We start from the raw sequence: 16319 nt of genomic DNA, 5'->3' as shown, positions 1-16319 counted from the left end.
GTCGGCCATCACTGGAAAGAGAGGCCCATTGGACTTGCAAACTTTATATGCCCCAGTACAGGGGAACGCCAGGGCCAAAAAGTGGGAGTGAGTGGGTAGGGGAGTGGGGGTGAGGGCATGGGGGACTTTTGGGATAGCATTAGAAATGTAAATGAGGAAAATACCTAATAAAAATATTTTTAAAAAATATCTTCATTGTCCATGATATAGCTTTAGTTTTTAGTTTGTTTGTTTTTATATTGTTTTGAAATGGGCTCTCCCTCTAGCCCAGGCTGCCTGGAAATCAATATGTAGCCCACAGTGGCCTCAAACTCACAACAATCCTCCTGCCTCAGCCTCCTGACTCTTGATATTACAGATATAAGACATGACATTGAACTCATGATAGGTTTATTTATTGTTTTTCCTGATATTAGACAACCACAGCATGATGTTATGATTGCAGTTTTCACTGTTCCTTAAAATGGTGATTTAATACAATTTATTTTAATCTAGCATTTCTTACTACTAAACTATTTGTTTTCAGTTGGGAACTAGTATCACTTACCTATAGAATGCTATGGTTAGGACATACTCCAAATCCATAGAATCTCTTTTCTTGATGTTCTCTATATGTGCTTAGTTTATTCTCACAATATATTTGGTCTGATCACAGCACTTCTGTATGTTATATGTGAACATTGCAGTGGCTTGAATATGATTGGCCCAGGAAGTGGCACTATTTGGAGGTGTGGCCTTGCTGGAGGAAGTGTATTGTATCTCTGTGGGGGTGGGCTTTGAGAGATCTTCCTCCTAGCTGCCTGGAAGCTGCCATGCTCCTGCTTTGATGATAATGGACTGAATCACTGAACCTGTAAGCCAGCCCCAATTAAATGTTGTCCTTATAAGACTTGCCTTGGTCATGGTATGTCTTCACAACAATCAAACCCTAACTAAGACAAACATTTTCCTCTGTAAAGATTGTGTTCGTTCATTTTAACAAATGAGAACTAATATTTGTTGTTTGTCTTTAGAAATAAGGCTTTTCTCCTATGTTTACTGTGATTTTTTTTTTTTGTCTAAAACATTTATAACATTTTTCTTACTTACTCATTTTTGAGATAAAATTTCACTGTGTAGCCCTGGCTGACCTGAAATTCACTAAGTAAACTGGGCTGTCCTTGAACTCATGAAGATCCTCCTGCTCTGACTCTTGAGTGCTAAGACTGAAGGCGTGCACTATCATGTCCTATTTATTTATTGTGTGTGTATACATGTGGTTATGGGGTGGTAGAGAGCAGGAACATGTTCAACAGCACAGAGGTGGAGGTCAAAGGACAATTTGTAAGTGTCTGCTCCCTCCTTCCATCTTGTTGGGTGCTGGGAATTGAACTCAGGTAGTTGGCTTAGTGGCAGCTGCCTTTACCTGCTGAGCCATTGAACCAGCTTTAAAACTTTAAGAAAGACTTTAGTCTTTCTTTAGGGTTTCTCTGTGTAGCCCTGGCTGTCCTGGAACTCACTTTGTAGACCAGGCTGGCCTCGAACTCAGAGATCCGCCTGCCTCTGCCTCCCGAGTGCTGGGACTAAAGGCGTGCGCCACCACGCCCGGCGACTTTAGTCTTTTGATTTTCATGCCACAGTACATAGCCACATTTCTTCATCAGTGGAGCAAGGTTTGGTTATAAACTCCCAGAGGATATTTCTCATTTTAAAATTATCAATAACAGGTTAAACACAGCCATTTTATTTTGCCATCTACAGATAGTTTTTAATTTTACTCTGTAGCTTCCCTGAACAGTTCTGAAATCAACTACAGACCATAGTGTTTCATCTTCCATAAAGAAAAGCTGTCTCAGAGTCATGTGCTGGTGAACTCTGCTTCTACCAGAGCTATACAGAGAGAGAACCAATTTTTAAAGAGATCTTTACCTTAAACTAAATGAGCTGATGAGGTAAGTGTAGTTAGTTTTAGGTGTCAGCTTGCCATAGTCTAGAGTCCCTGAAAGGAAAACCTCAAGTGAAAAATTGTCTGAATACAGATTGGCCTGTGGGAGGGTTGTCTTGATTGTTAATTAACCCAGCCCACTGAAGGTAGCACCATTCTTTAGATGGAACTCTGAAATGTGCAATAGTGGACAAAGTCAGCAAGCAGGCAAGCAAGAAGCATGCCTGCATTCATTGCTCTCTGCTATTGACTATGATTGTCGTATTAGCCAGAGTTCTAGAGTAACAGAACTTAAAGAGAATGTGTGTGTGTAAATATATATATAGGGTTTTGCTGTGGTCCAGCTAATCTAACAATGGCTGGCTATGAGCAGAAAATCCAAGAATCCAGAAGTTTCTCAGCCCACAAGGCTGGATGCCTCCGCTGGTCTTCAGTAGACACTGGAATCCTGAAGAAGTAGACTGTAATGCCAGTGAAGAATGGACTTGCTAACAAGGTGTGAACAAGCAAAGAACAAAATATAGGCTGCTAGCAGAGGGTGTGGCTCAGAAGGTGTGTCTTCTCTCCTCGCCCCACCCCCATTCAATCCGGATTAAAGGCATGTTCAAACTCAGCAAAAATTCTTCATGGGTTTGCACTCAGTTTTTGGATTGTAGTTAATTGCAGATGTAGTCAGGTTAGCACCAAGAACAGCCATCAGAGATGTGATGTGACTAGCCACTGGAGTTCTTGTCTTGGTTTACCTATAATCATAGATAGTCACCTGTAACTGTACACTGAAATAAAGTCTTCTTCCCCTGCGTTGTTTCAGGGTCAGGGTGTTTTGTCAAGGCCACAGAAATTAGAGTGAGTCATAATGATTGGCTCTGGTTGACATATTGGTGATATTTAAATTGGTTTACTTCCTGGCTTTGTAAGGAACTGGTTTCTCTTTTCTCTTAAACAACCTGTAACATAACAATTTGGCACTCCATGCTCTGGTTAAGTGAACCATTTATGAATATCTAAATAGATATTCCCTGACCTCCAAAATTTGACTACTCTCATTGAATAGTCTTAATTTCATAGCAACATAGTAATTTGTGTGGCTTTGATACGATCTGCCATCCTTGTGGACAGGACAGGCTTTGTGACAATGGTTATGCCCTTGAGACCGAGACTGGATCATAATATTTGAGAATGACACCATTGAGTCAGAAATGACCAAACATTTTTAAGCAACTGAGGTTGGCTTTATAGACCCAATGCTTAATGTTACCCTGGTAAAATTAACTTGGTACATAGAGCTTATAGAGCCCCTAGCCTTATAGGAGACTTAGGAAGGTGTATTCCTGGCAAATGTGTTCAAATGTATAGGTTCTGGAAATGAATCTGATGTCAACTCATTGGTTGGCTTTCAGACCTCAAGAGCCTTTCAGTAACTGGGCATATTAATTATGAATTATAATCTGAGCATGTGGGAAGCAGAAGGACGGATTAGGAGTTTGGCTTCATCCTCAACTACATAAAGAGCTTTGGAGCCGGGCGGTGGTGGCACATGCCTTTAATCCCAGCACTCGGGAGGCAGAGGCAGGTGGATTTCTGAGTTTGAGGCCAGCCTGGTCTACAAAGTGAGTTCCAGGACAGCCAGGGCTATACAGAGAAACCCTGTCTCAAAAAACCAAAAAAAAAAAAAAAAAGTACTGACTGCTCTTCCAGAGGTCCTGAGTTCAATTCCCAGCAATACACAGTGGCTCACGACCATCTGTAATGGGATCTGATGCCTTCTTCTTGTGTGCCTGAAGACAGCTACAGTGTACTCATATAAATAAAATAAGCACATTAAAAAGAAAAAAGAAAAGAAAGGACTATATCTTTTTTTTCTTGCACAAATTGTCCATCTCTCCAGTTTTCTTTTATACTTCACTAACTTAATATTTACTTTCCCCACAATCAGCCTAGACTGGCATCTTCAGGAATTAAAACCTAGATCCCTAGCAAGAGTTTAGGTTGCCTTGCAGCTGACCTATGTCCCAGAACCATGGAGGTTGTGCCAATAGAAACTTTAGTCTAGGGTTAACACCTCAGCAGACCATGAATGTCAAGTAAGAATTGTCCCTGGACAAGTCACTGTTTGTTCCACTAAGGAGTCTAGACAAAGCCTCAGGTCATTTAAGTCCTCATATAGAAGAAGCCGGACCAGGGACACCATCAAGAACATCATCTCTCAGCTTTAGGGAACACAAGGAATGCTACTGGGATATTTTTATTTCTGCTGATATTGAACTCCACGGAACTAATTTTCAGGGTCCAACTAAAGGAGTTTTATTGTAAAGTATCTCTTTTAAAATTTTATTTTTTAGTAAAATTTTGTGTGTGTGTGTGTGTGTGTGTGTGTGTGTGTGTGTGTGTGTGTGCATGCACCATGGTACAGGTGGGAAGGTTAGAAGACAACTTTTGGGTGTCAGTTCTCTTTCTACTGTAGGTCCCAGGAATTGAACTCAGGCATCCAGGCTTGCATAGAAACTACTTTTCTCCTCAGAGCCATCACACCAGCTTGTAATCAACCCTTTGTATTATTACTTCTCTATCTCAGGCATTTATCTTTTATTTATTTTATTATGTGGGTTTTTTTTTTTTTTTGAGACTGTGTCTAGCCCAGGGTAGTGTCAAACTCATAATGTCCCTCCTGCCCCAGTGTCCCAATTTCTAGGATTATAGTAAGAGACATCTCTCCCAGATAGGCATTCATCTCAAAGACCTGAAAACAACTCACTTCTCAACAGATGGTTCAACTGGTCTTTAAAGGAGACACGGCAACAAGAAAGAGAACTGGGTGTTGTAGTGCATAATTGTAATGTCAGCACTTGGGAAGCTGGGACGGGAGGATGGCATGTTTCAAGATTGCAAGTTCAGTCCTCAGAACTGAAATCAAATACACAGACTCAACTCAGGCCATGAAGTCACGCAGGAGGCTTATGTTCACTGGAGATGTTCACTGATGGAAGGCAACTCACCTTGAACAGAAGTTGAGCATTTCAGTGTAGTGCTTTCTAGGAGTCTTATACAAGTTCAGGTGATGGAATGCCTTGGGTCCTGAATATTTCAGAAATGATGAGCTGACTACAAAGGGTCATACAGATCTCATGGTTCTCCTCAGAAACCCCATTTCCATCCTTCCTTGTGACTCCTGTAGCCTGAAGGGATGGTGCCTTTCTAAGACTTGCTTCTACAAACCCCAGCTTCTCTTTGACATATTCCTCAATAAAGAATGGTGTCTGAGCCAGGCGTGGTGGCACACACCTTTAGTCTCAGCACTCGGGAGGCAGAGGCAGGCGGATTTCTGAGTTTGAGGCCAGCCTGGTCTACAAAGTGAGTTCCAGGACAGCCAGGGCTATACAGAGAAACCCTGCCTTGAAAAGCCAAAAGAGAGAGAGAGAGAGAGAGAGAGAGAGAGAGAGAGAGAGAGAGAGAGAGAATCGTGTCTGATCATCCCAGCCTGAATAAAACTACCTCCTGAATTATCACCTGATTTTGGCCATAACAATGCCATTGAGGACTGTTATTTTTTAAACACAAGGTTTCTCTGTGCAGTCCTTGCAGTCCTGGAACTCACTTTGTACACCAGGCTGGCCTCAAACTCAGAGATCCTCCTGCCTCTGACTCCTGAGTGTTGGGATTAAAGATGTGTGCCACCACATCAGCCTGACAATCTTGCTGGAGTGAACCATCTGTTCCCTAGAGTTCTTTTTAGTCATCCTGTGGTTGACTCTATGGACCATAGTCCCTTCACCATCCCAGGGTCAAACAGACCAGAGAAGGAAGGTGCTGGTGCTATGGAGATGGCTCGACGGGCAAAGTGCTGGCTGTACAAGTCTGAGTGGCTGGCGCTGGATCCTCGGGATCCACACTAGAAAAACGGGAGCATGTTGATGCACACCTGCCATCACAGCGCTGGAGAGGCAGAGACAGGAGGATCCCAGAGGCCAGCCAGTCTAGCCAAATGGTTAGGGAGCTCGCTTAGCACGTATGAAACACTGGGTTTGATGCCTAGTACTACACAAAACTTTATGGTGGATGCCTATAATCCCAGCACTTAGGAGGCAGAGGCAGGAGGATCAGCAGTTCAAGCTTATCCTTGAATATAGCAAGTTTGAGACTAGTTGTACCTATATGAGACCCTGTGTCTTTTTTTTTTAAAGATTTATTTATTATATGTAAGTACACTGTAGCTGTCTTCAGACACTCCAGAAGAGGGCGCCAGATCTCGTTGCGGATGGTTGTGAGCCACCATGTGGTTGCTGGAATTTGAACTTTGGACCTTCGGAAGAGCAGTCGGGTGCTCTTACCCACTGAGCCATCTCACCAGCCCGAGACCCTGTGTCTTAGTCAGTATTCTATTGCTGTGAAGAGACATCATGATCACAGCAACTCTTATAAAGGTAAATGTTTAATTGGGGCTACCTTACTGTTCAGAGGTTCAGTCTATTTTCATTTACGGCAGGGAGCATGACTGCATCCAGGCAGACATGGTGCTGAAGAAGTAGCTGAGAGTGCTACATCTGGATCAGCAGGCAGCAGGAAGGAATAGTGTGACATTGAGCCTGGCGTGAGCTTCTGACTCTCAAACCTCCCTCCACCAACCTCCCCCCCCACCCTTCTCCAACAAAGCCACACCCACTCCAACAAGGCCACACCTCCTAATTGTGCCACTCCCTAAAGGTCAATGGGGACCATTTTCTTTCAAGCCTCCACACCCTGACTAACCAAAACAAAACAGTTGGAGGAGGATGTCCAATGTGGATGTCTAGCCTTAACACAATTTTGCACATATATGAATGTACATCTCCTGTAAGTGTTCACACGAATGAACCTGTATGTACAGAGATCCCACACATAAAAGGGAGAAAAGAACTTCTCTATATTCTGCTGGGGGTCTGAGATTCCTTTGACCTGAAATGGCGTTAAAACCCACAACTATTCTTCTGTTAGGAGGAGGAAGTCATATCTGGGCCTCAGAAGTCTAGCTGGGACAGGCACTGGGCAGAAGGCCATGCAGAAGCAGAGCTAGATAGGAGTGGAAGTCACTCGAGGGTCCTAATGACTAGCATGAAGAACTAGGGTGAGCCTTGAGGAGGCTTAGAAACTAGAGGTATGGAGGCCTCAGAGAACCAAATGAATATAAATAAAAAGACATGTAAGACTTTAGCCTGACTCCACTGCCTTGTTTTTCTTGGAAGGGCAGTGGGAGCTGGCAAAGAAGGCCCCAGGGGACAGAATGTGTGCAGTCAAGAATTTTCAAAGCAGTGAGCAAAAGGGGATGCCATCTGCAAGTGTGCTGTCATCTGTCTCCTCGTGGGCATATAAGCATATTTGGAGCTAGGTCCCAGGAAGCCTTGAAAATCCCTAGCACCCTTGGGTAGCCTGTGTGGTGTCCTTGGGCCTAGCACAGGGCTGGTCATGGCGACTGGGACTTTGAACTCAGTGTGGGAAATATTTTCTGGACCATAAAAGAGTGACAGAGCAGGAAAACTGGGCAGGGATGGGTAGGGGAATGGCTCATGCTGATTGTGTGTCATGTTGCCAGGGGTGATATTGAAAATATTTTCTCAAAAGTTAATAACTAGGGCATTGCAGGCAAGGGTTGAGCAGAGTGAATTCTGGCTGAAGAGGAGCAGTATCTGACAGTGGTGGAAGCTCCCAGGAACCCAAGTCACTTATTATTTTAAGAAAAAGAGGCAGATTAGCCCACACTAAGCCGTGGACTATGACTTTAGGGCTGGGATGCTAACCAAGGCCACCAGAGAGTTGGTGACTTAGAACTCTGCCTCGATAAACAGGTAGCTGGAAATGAGCCTGTGGTGGCTTGAATAGGTTTGGCCACCATAGATTAATATGTTTGAATGTTTGGCTAAAAATTAGCACTATTAGGAGGTGTGGCCTTGTTGGAGGAAGTATGTCACTGTGGGGGACAGGCTTTGAGGGCTCATGTTCAAGCTCCACCCAGTGTGGGACAGACTTCTGCTGCCTTCAAATCAAGGTGTAAAACTCTCAGCTCCTTCAGCACCATGTCTGCCTGTGTGCCACCACGCTTCCTGCCATGACGATAATGAACTGAACCTCCAAAACTGTAAGGCAGCCCCAGTTAAATGTTTGCATTTACAAGAGTGGCTGTAGTCATGATGTCTCTTAACAGCAATGGAGACCTTAACTAAGACAGAGTCTGGGCTTCAGGAGGAGTTCCACAGCATGTTTTGGCCCAAGTGTGTCTGGAAGGGCCTCTTCACTGACCTACAGGTCCACGCCTGAGCTGTCTGGTCTCAGAAGTTCAGTTTTATTCATAGACCGAATCCTCTGTGCTGATGTTATGAATTGAAAATTTTTACCAGTGAGTGACAATCTCTTACTGTGATGGGCCTGATTAGGGTACCAAGACAAGGTTCTGGACAGTGGTGAGAAAAATGATGGCTCTGAGTTGTTATTGTTGTCGTTAATAGTTTTTATTTAATTAATGTGCATTGCCCACTTTTGCATGTATGTATATCTGTGCGAGGGTGTCTGATCCCGCTGGGACTGGAGTTGCTGACAGTTCTGAGCTGCTATGTGGGAGCTGGGAATCAAACCCAGGTCCTTTAGGAAGAGCAGCCAGTGCTCTTAACCTTTGCGCCATCTCTCCAACCCCCTGTTGTTGTTTTGAGCCAACAGTAAGCTGTTTCAAAACAGCTGAGTGGCCTGGAACTGGCTATGTAGATCGAGCTGGCTTTGAACTCGGAGATTCCCCTGCATCTGAGTGTCAGGATCTAAGTACCTACATGGGATTGATGCATGTGCAGTCTATCAGGCTGCTAGTTTCCCTTCCAATGGCCTTCTCCTATCTTGGGCTCCTCCTCTCTGATTCTAGACAGTTAAGACTTAGGCAAAGTTCTCTGTTTTCTTTCTTTACAAAGGCGCTGATACCTGCTGGCATGGTTATACACTGGCTAATTACTCTGGTAAGTCCCCGCCCCCCCCCAATTGCTTTGGATGGAAGAGCTGACCTTCAGAAGATGGCTATGACTACTTAGCTATCCTGGTATAACCAGGGTAGAGCATACCTACCTTGGATGATGTTGGTTGCAAGAAGTCAGGTGATGCTTCACATCCAAGTGTCTAAGTCAGGATGAGGCCAAGAGTCTCTGGTTAGGAGACACCAGCAGCATCCAGATGTCCATCAAGAGATACAGGTGGCCGTCAAAGAAATCTGTGGGTTCTCTCTTGGTGGCATTGAGGCGCCTCAGAGTCAAGACTCAACTGTGCTACCTGTTGCTCCATACTATTGGGGTACAGTGTTCAAAGATCTCCCCAACACCCTATCATCTATTGTGACAGATCACGGCTCCACAGATAGCTGGATGTTTTCTGCTCTGGGTCTCAGGGATGAGTTTTGATTACTATTAAGCAGAACAATGTATCTTGGTTCTCTTAGATGTTGGCCCATTTGCATAGTTTGCTCATTGTTACAGTTTTGATCTTAAATGTACAGATCCAGATTTGAAAAGCTTGGCCATCAGCCTGTGACATTATTAGGAGGTGGTGGAATCTGTAGAAAGTGGGACCTAAGCCGGGCATGGTGGCACATGCCTTTAATCCCAGCCCTTGGGAGGCAGAGGCAGGTGGATTTCTGAGTTCGAGGCCAGCCTGGCCTACAAAGTGAGTTCCAAGATAGCTAGAGTGATACAAAGAAACCCTGTCTTGGACCCCATCTCCCCCCCCCAAAAAAAAACCCGAAAGTGGGACCTAGTGGGAAGGAAATTCGGTCACTGAGGTCAGAACTCCAATAAGCCTTTCCTCTTTTTACATTGACTTTTCTCAAATATTTTGTCACAGCAGCAGGGAGCTAACATAGGCATGCAGGTTGGTCTTGATTGTCAAAGGAATTTAGAATGACAAGAATATACATCTCTGGGCGTGTCTGAAGGGTACCTCCAGGGAGGAATGACTGAAGGGGAGACCAACTCTCAACGCAGGAGGCACCTTCCAGTGGGCGGCTCTGCTATAGAGTTCTGAGGAAAAAGCAGTGTGCATCGCTTGCCATTACAGCTTCCAGAGTGCGCATGTTTATCCCTGCTGCTGCCGCTGCCACTGCCGCCGCTGCCGCTGCTCTCTTCAGCTGGTGCCAGATACCAGCTTCTTCAGCCTTCCCATGAAGACTCTATGCCAGCTACTCTTCAGGGAGCAGGGCTGTCGAGGCATCTAACCTCCCAGACTGAGAAGTTGCTGGGCTTTCAGTCTCTCCAGTGCGCAGTTAGTGCTGTCTTCCTAGTCCTTATTCTGTAGGTTGAGCTCATAAACTATCTTTTAAGTTGGGCACAGTGGTGCATGCCTGCAGTCCTCGAGCTGGGAAGCAGAAGCAGGAGGGTCCCGGGTCTCGCTGACTGTCTGATTTAAACCTAGTCAATGAGCTCAGGATTTGGTGAGACACCCTGTCTCAAAAAATTAAGATAGGAATAGAGGAAACCATTTCTTGAAAAACAAAAACAGCCGGGCGTGGTGGCTCACGCCTTTAATCCCAGCACTTGGGAGGCAGAGGCAGGTGGATTTCTGAGTTCGAGGCCAGCCTGGTCTACCAAGTGAGTTCCAGGACAGCCAGGGCTACAGAGAAACCCTGTCTCGAAAAACCAAAAAAAAAAAAAGAAAGAAAAAAAAAAGAAAAACAAAAACAAAAACAAACAAACAAACAAACAAACCTTGTGTTTGTGGTACAAGTAGTCTGTCCATTTGTTGAGGGTATGTTTTAGGGAAATGAATACAGACAGACGAATGTACATGAGAGAGAGCGTGATGACAGAGCATGATGAAGCGCACAGCGCATAGACGTAAACAGACAGCGCACCAGTCTGTGCCAAACAGTGCTTGCTGGGCTAGTCAGGAAAGCAAAGGGAGGCAAGCCTTCATTAGCCCGCATCTTCCGCTCAGTTTATTCCCCACTGAGAAGAAAACCTGAGAGACAATGAGTTGAGTCTTCCAAGTGGGAGAAGCCCCACGACAGGCACACCTGACCTCTGCTGCCATACACAGCGACCCACCTTCTAAAAGAAGGTGGTCCAGGGATCAGGGCCGCGCAGGGAATGGGAGGGAGACATCATGCCTCGGTGCTCAATCGGCAGCTGTGGCTTGGAGTCCAGCCACCTCATGATTAAGCTATAGTGGAAGAGAGCCCAGGGAAGCTGCCAGCTTCTGTGATTTAGCCCTGACGCTTCCAGAAAAGATTGTTCAGACCTACCTGGAGGTGCAGGCAGGCTCTAGTCCAGGCCTGGGCTGGGAAGTCAACATGCAATGAATGACTCATGCCTGGCCTGACGCAGTGAGGATACAGAGGACTTGGCATTAGCCTGTCCTTGCCAGCAGGGCATAAGAAGGAACCGCAATGTCTCCAGCTATTTTAGGCCCAATGCAGAAGATGTTATTTGTATTGTCACAGTGTCCGAGGAGACAGTACGTTACAGTATGCAAGGTACAGAGAGTATGCTGGAGGTGGCCCGAACAAAGCCTTCAAAAGGAAACTTGATTTCAATCAGGCTGGGAAGTTATATGTTCAATGTCAGCACAACTTCCACAAAGCCCAGAGCCCCCAACCATAACCATCCTACACCGACTACACATTTTCCACTATCCCTAGGGTCGTTACAACAAATTCCCAGCCATTTCTGAAATCCGCCTAGAGACAGAATGACTGTTCAAGAAACGAGCTACAAATTAAAAGAGGTAAAAATTACTTTCATGGAGTATAAAGTACTAACAGTGTAGCATCTTCATTAAAGTTACAGTCGGGTTTTATATCCCAGTTGGTCACCGGTGTGGATTGGCCCAGACTTACTTTATGATAATTACACCATAAATCACCCCAGAGTGCAAAGCTAGATTATAACGAGACGAGGCACTGAAACAACAAGCCAACAACAGAAAATCCCAATGAATTCACCAATGAGCATTGTGTGCCCTGTTTAAAATTACCAAGCAAATTAACCCTAATAGCCTGAATGTTTCCAATTAATATTTCACTAAAAGAACTAAGTTTCGAACTCAGCGATTCAAATGAAGTTCTAGTACCGATTTCTCTAACAAAATTCTCTACAGGAATCTTGGTGGAAATAAAGGACACATTATATCATAGATATTTATAAACCCCTGAGTAATTGCAGAGCTATCGTGTGCTTCGTATTTTGTAATAGGGTCTCATGTAGCCGAGTTGGCCTTGAACTTGCTCTATAGCTGAGAATGGCTTTGAATTTTTGATCCTCCTGCCTCCACCTCCCAGATGCTATGATCACCTTCATTTGCTACTGTGCTCACCTTTTGCCAAGCTATTTTATGATAAAAATATCTGGCACTGCATTTTCATATTATCTGGGTTTTCCGACTGTAAGACTTTCACTCAGTTTTGAATTTCTACTTAGCAAAATTAAGCACCCTGATTCCAATCCTATGTGGAGCTGCATGCAAAACCAAGCAGTTTCACATTTGATTTATTCTGCCATAAAGGTAACGCATAATGGAAAACTCTACCACTAAGAAATACATTGATATTTCACATCCCAGAAAATAATGAACTCCCTGGATCATACTTGCATGAGTTTTGCCTAAGTTTATTTATCTAGATATTTGTACTCCCTTCCTTATTCTTATAATGGCCTCTAAAAAGCCACAAGCATTTGACATTGATCACCAGAAGTCCTCTAGACCTCTGCAGATCCGATTTCTTAAGAGTTGTTTTAAAGTTACACTTATCTATTTATTTAATGTGTTGGGGTGTGCTGGTACCAAGTCAGATGGGTGGAGGTCAGAGGACAACCTTAGGGTATCACTTCTCTCTGCTATTCATCTGAATCTTGACGACTGATTTCAATTGTTAGGCATGACTGGAAATACCCACTGAGCCATACAATACTTTTAAAAGTTTAATTTTTTATTTGAGGCCAGGTCTCACGATGTAGCCTTGGCTGGCCTGAATCTCACTGTATAGACTAGACTGGCCTTGGATTTACAGAAGTCTACCCGTCTCTGCCTCTGGAGGGTTGGAATTAAAGGGTGTGCCATCATACATGGCCTCCAAAAAAAAAAAAATCAAACCACTTTTATAAACAGTACATATTAAATATATTTTTAGAGCCAAGTCAGACTTTCAAATATTGAAGTCATGAGTTTATACCAATATTCTCACATTCCTAACAAATTTACAGCAAAATTGGCATAATTCAAAGTGAACAGAGGACTTGTGATAGTGCCTGGTGAGATGTTAAGGCCCAGGATAACATATAATTTAAAGTTGTCTATCTGCATCGGGCATGGTGACACACACCTTTAATCTCAGCACTTGGGAGGCAGAGGCAGGCAGATTTCTGAGTTCGAGGCCAGCCTGGTCTACAGAGTGACAGCCAGGAATACATAGAGAAACTCTGTCTTGAAAAAAAAAAAGCTATCTATCTATCTATCTATCTATCTATCTTCATCTATACCTATATGTATATATGCACATATATGTTTTGAAAACATTTCACACAATATATTTGGACCATGCTTTCCACCCAGTTCCTCCCCATTAATCTACTCACCCAACTGTTTTTTTTTTTACTATCTCTTTAAAACAAACAAAAACAACAGTAAAACAAGAAACACACAAACTCCTCACAAGAACACAAAAAATGGAAACTGAAATAAATAAACCAAAGGCCAATAAGGAAAAACAAGGCAAAAAGTCTACAAAATTACAGCTGTGGTTCAGGTAGGCACTAAAACATTCTACTGGAATTTCGTTTCGTTTCATTTTGTTTTGCTTTTGAAACAGGGTCTCTCTGCATAGCCCTGGTTTTCCTAGAACTTACTCTGTTGACAAGGCTGGTCTCAGAGTCAGAGATCTGTTTGCCTTTTCCTGTGAGTGCTAGGATTAAAGGTGTGTGCCACTATGGCCTGCTTTGTAGTCTAAATCATCTATTTGCCTGCCTGTCTGCCTGCCTGCCTGCCTATCTATTGGTCTATCTATCTATCTATCTATCTATCTATCTATCTATCTATCTATCTTCTATGTATTTATTTCTTTTGTTTTTTGAGACAGGGTTTCTCTTGTATCTCTGGCTGTCCTGGAACTCACTCTGTAGACCAGGCTGGCCTGAACTCAAGAGATCTACCTGTCTCTGCTTCCCTAATGCTGGGATTAAAGGCATGAGTCAGCACTGCCCAGCTGTAGTCTCAATCTTAATGACTATATATTTCTTTTCTCTTTTAGTTTTGCACTGATCAGCAGCCTCCGCATTTCCAAATTAAAACATAAAGAAAGGGGTTTAGAGACTTGGCTTCCAACTTTACAATGCTAAGAATTCATAGTCTAATAATTCTTTCACATCCCCAACCCTCTGGGGCTGAGAATATTTCTTCTGGCTCCTCTCCTCTGCTCTTGGCAGAGGCATCCAGAAGCCTCGTCTGACTCATCTGTACTTCTGCAGGCTTGGAGCTCACACCCCTGACCTTCCCTTGCCAGTCAAAGTTCCAACCAGGTGACAGAATGCTACTCACCTTTAGTGTTTCCTTCTGTTTCTCTCTGTGCGGCTTCCGTGAGTCTCTGTCCAATCACTTTCTCCCTCTATTTTTCTGTCTCTGGGCTCTGTCCATTAGTCCATTTTCTCACTCCACCTGGCGAGCGAGCACACGTCACTCTTACAAGGAAACATCCAAGGTCCAGAATGACAGCTGTACAGAGTCTGAGGGGGACTCTCATCTAACAACTAACATCCAACAACTCACAATTACCTTAAGGATTTTTGTCTACATACTTTATTACTTACGTGTTTTTGAGTGGGCTTGTGAGCCTGTATGACGGTGCCTGAAGAGACCAGATATGCCTTGGATACTCTGGACCTGGAGTGACCAGCGGTTCTGAGAGACTCACTGTGGGTGCTGGGAATGAAACCAGGTCCTCTGCAGGCAGCAAGTGAACCCAGTTGATCATTGGGCAATCTGTTCTGACTAAAGATGGTGGTTGTTGTTTTGTTTTGTTTTGTTTTGTTTTTTCTTTTTCTTTTTTTTTCATTTTAGTTTCTAGATCCCAAAATTTAGGAATTCAAGCCACAGCCACAGATCTTGATGAGCCACAGTGTGTATGCATGTTCGATGTTAAGTGTTCCTTTACTTGTATTGTTTCTGGTCCTAAAATGAGAGAAAAGCTGGGTTTAATGGAATCCAGACTCGCCAGGTTGGGGAAAGGGGGATTGGGCGCGTGTGCACACGCATGCATGCACGCACGCACGCACAAACGATGAAAACAAAAACAAAAGAACAACTCTGAAACTCATGGACTGCTTCTCTGGCTTCCCCAAGAACAGTGTGTCACTGGCCGACCACCAAGTTCCTCAAGATGATGTATGCCCCTCGGGACTGGATCCTGCCCTGTCCGCATGTTCATTGCCAGTTTGGTCACTCAGGACCTAAAGCCTCACCCCACTGAGTTCTTCTAAACCAGTGGAACCTCCCTCCTACTCCTCTGAGAACGTTCTTGAAGATAAGGACTGTGGGACCCTGTCTGGATATCTTATATCCCCAGCACAATGCCTGAAGCAGAGGGAACAGGCTCTGTGGATGTGTTGTCACCATGGCACAATGACTCTCTTGGGTCTAGCCAGTTATAGGATACTTTCTGTTGTTCACCAGAAATGTTCTAACTGGTCCATTAAATGTGTGTGCTTGAACCAAACAGAGCTAGTCATTATAAGATGATTTGGATTTGGGGTTCTCACTTTCTCCGTGTTGGCATCCACTGCTTCTCTGTCCCCAGCCTAAACATTTTTTTTTCCCAACTGAATAAATGAATGTCGGTCAGGTTGTATTGGATCTGTAGATCTCAGGAGAGGCTCAGGAATCTTTCAACAAAGTTCCCTAGGTTGGTGATTCATCCCAGTGGCTCGTGATCTGTTCCCAGTGGAGTTCTGGGAACCTTCTGAGGCAGCAAGCGGTGCTTTCTAAAAGTCCAGGTTCCTGGGCATCTTCATGTCAGAACCCCTGAGATTCAGACCCAACACTGCATTTTCATAAAGCAGCTCTGGGAGACTCTCATAAACACTTAAAGCCAGAACCACTTGGGGAAGGAAGTGAAGACCAAGTTCATGTGCCTCTGACTCACTGTGGCCTCCCAGGCCTGCGCTGAAAGCTATGACCTGGGTTACCAACTCCCAAATTATCATGCTACTGGTATCTTCTGTCTTTTGAGAGCTAAGTGAGATAACATAATGTCACTTTACAAAGTACTAAATAATCTATGCATGTGAACTGTTAGAAATACTTATTTTAGCTGGGTGGTAGTGGCGCACACCTTTAATCCCAGCACTTGGGAGGCAGAGGCAGGCAGATTTCTGAGTTCGAGGCCAGCCTGGTCTACAGAGTGAGTTCC

The 16319-nt window shown here is 44.1% G+C and overlaps 1 long non-coding RNA gene across 1 annotated transcript; it reads left to right on the top strand.

Moving 5' to 3' along the window:
* Positions 1–7996: 7996 nt before the first annotated feature.
* On the top strand, positions 7997–15453 carry LOC115030610. Its single transcript, XR_003836196.1, has 3 exons — positions 7997–8033; positions 8851–8895; positions 15254–15453. It is a non-coding gene; the product is annotated as an uncharacterized LOC115030610 (long non-coding RNA).
* The last annotated feature ends 866 nt before the right edge of the window (positions 15454–16319 follow it).

This window comes from Mus caroli, chromosome 1 (assembly GCF_900094665.2).
Source record: "Mus caroli chromosome 1, CAROLI_EIJ_v1.1, whole genome shotgun sequence".
Lineage (NCBI taxonomy): Eukaryota > Metazoa > Chordata > Mammalia > Rodentia > Muridae > Mus > Mus caroli.
The sequence above is the reverse complement of the archived record's forward strand: the minus strand, read 5'-3'. Positions and strand labels throughout refer to the sequence as shown.